Here is a 2,378-nt window from a genome sequence, read left to right as displayed (position 1 = left end):
CACAGTCAGCTATTGGATGGATCACAGGGCCCCCAATGGAGGAGCTAGAGAAAGTACCCAAGGAGCTAAAGGGGTCTGCAACTCTATAGGTGGAACAACAATGTGAACTAACCAGTACTCTCCCCCCTCCCCCAGCTTGTGTCTCTAGGTGCATATGTATCAGAAGATGGCCTAGTCGACCATCAGTGGAAAGAGGCCCATTGGTCTTGAAAACTTTATATGTCTCAGTACAGGGGAATGTCAGGGCTAAGAAGTGGGAGTGGTTGGGTAGGGGAGTGGGGGTGGGGAGGGCATGGGGGGACTTTTGGGATAGCATTGGAAAAGTAAATGAAGAAAATACCTAATTAAAAAAAAGATCTATAGAATGTGTTGCTCAATGGATGTCTGTGTTCTCCACTAGATATGGTCTTCATGATAAGGAAAATGACTGCCTTGTGATCTTACTGGTTGGGATCATGGAGTCCTTGTTAGTAGAACACTAGGTTGGTTATTAGAACACTGAATCTCCAATGCTAAGCTCACAAGAAACATGTAAAGAATGGGCTCAGAGAAAAAAAATAAGAGGACACAGACACCAGGACATAATTGATCAAAGGTCCTAATTTCACATGAGAGAAAGCCAATATCTAGGACTTGTAAGAATGTCTCCTAATGTCCTATAATGAACGCCTGTCATTTATATTCCAATGTTCATTATATGGTTCTATTGTCAAAGACATCTAGAAACTGCGCTATAACCATGGGCTATTACTGAAATGACATGTCAGGAAAACCAAATGAATCAACCTTTCACTGAGAAATGAAAGCAAAGCTTAAGGAAATGCCATCTGATTAATTTCCAACCAGCATATGTACTCTTTCTTTATCCCCTGTGACCAAGGTGTCAGTGTTCTATAAATATGGTAACAACTGCCAAGGTTATGGAAGCCGCCTACATTGTGTCCCTGAAAAGAGCTTTGGGATGAACTGTACAATGGAGAAACTTAGGCTTGTGCTTATTTCTGGGCAAGTCCCCTAAAAAGTTCCCCATTATTATATGGGATGAAGGTTATGTTACCAGTACCTGTAGCTATTTATACATTTGCTGCCTTTGTTCATATTTGTCTTCTTGGCTTTCATCATGTTTTTGTTTCTAAAACAAAATGATATCAAACATCTATCAATCAGTCAATCATCTAAACAGGTATAACTTTTTTTCTGAGATTTACATGACAGTTACTCTGTGAGCTTAGAGCTAAGCATGGTACTGAGTACTGTGTAGAGAAATAGTCTATACTGAAGACAGTGATATTCTAGAGACTGCAGTGTTCTCATCTTTTGAGTACCCTTATACCTAGGGTCCTGGCTTGCCTCCAGGAGTGTGTGGTTGATTCTCAGTGGCCATAAGGCTTTGAGAGTGTCTGTTTTCTTCATTAGTCACCTAAAGAAGATGATACCTGCCTTTGCACTTGGCTCCATCAGTGCCTAGACTAATTTGGCTCCATTCCGAAAAGCAGCCTAAACACAGCTGTTCTCCACCATGTAACAACAGATACATGGAATCAAAGCAGGGTGAAATTTGGGCTTCTGGAAGAAGAATGGTTACAGTTCTAGCTGAACACATTAAATTCTCCTTGCTTCTATCTGTTGGCAGCTTATATGAAGGCCCTGACTCAGCATTAGTAGTTCCTAAAGTTCTTACTTGTCCACCCTTGTCTGTGATGATTGATTTCATTGTTGGCTCATTTTCACTACTTGAATGTGGGATCTCTGGAGTGCCTAATTTCTTACAAGTTCCAATGCAGGGTGGAAGAGCTAGAACATGCACTGACTGGTAGACAGCCTAGTGACTCAGGATCTTAAGTATTTAACTAATCCTAAAGAAAAAAAAATGTGGCCCAGATTTGTAGTTAAGACTGAAGGAAGAGTCACTCAGCCCTGAATTATGCAAGGCTCTATTTCCTTTTTGGACTTCATCAGAACTTCAGGAGAAGAAAGCTTACCTTTTACCTTTGAGGAATTTCTTCAAAGCATTCTTTCAGTCAGTGCCGGTATTCATGGACAAAGAGACTAGTTTCAACATTCAGAAAAATGCCTCATCACTTCCTCTTGTGTAATCTCAGTAAGGACTGTAGATCTTCATCAATGAAGGTCAATGTCCAGTTTCATTTGTGACTGAAGGCTGCTACCAAGCGGTGTGTCAGTGAAGAAAGTGCAGAGAACATGCTTTTTCTAGGTAGTGTGTGACTAGCATGAGTCCTGAGAAGGTAGGATGGTGCAGTAATTAAGAGCATAGCCTTTGGTAAGCTGAGTTCAGATCCAGCAGCACCATATTCAGGTTACAGAATGTTACTATCCAACTTTGATGTTCTTGTTTCTAAGGTGGGGCTAATTACCTA

The 2,378-nt window shown here is 41.0% G+C and overlaps 1 long non-coding RNA gene across 1 annotated transcript in view; it reads right to left on the bottom strand.

The window, feature by feature from the left end:
- LOC110311115 overlaps nt 1-2,052 on the bottom strand; it is a 51,822-nt gene extending 49,770 nt beyond the window's left edge. The window contains exon 1 of the long non-coding RNA XR_002379915.2: nt 1,983-2,052. This is a non-coding gene — a long non-coding RNA (uncharacterized LOC110311115). The remainder of the gene's footprint in view (nt 1-1,982) is intronic.
- Nucleotides 2,053-2,378: the final 326 nt, after the last annotated feature.

This window comes from Mus caroli, chromosome 15 (assembly GCF_900094665.2).
Source record: "Mus caroli chromosome 15, CAROLI_EIJ_v1.1, whole genome shotgun sequence".
Classification (NCBI taxonomy): domain Eukaryota; kingdom Metazoa; phylum Chordata; class Mammalia; order Rodentia; family Muridae; genus Mus; species Mus caroli.
This window is presented reverse-complemented; position numbering and strand designations above follow the sequence as displayed.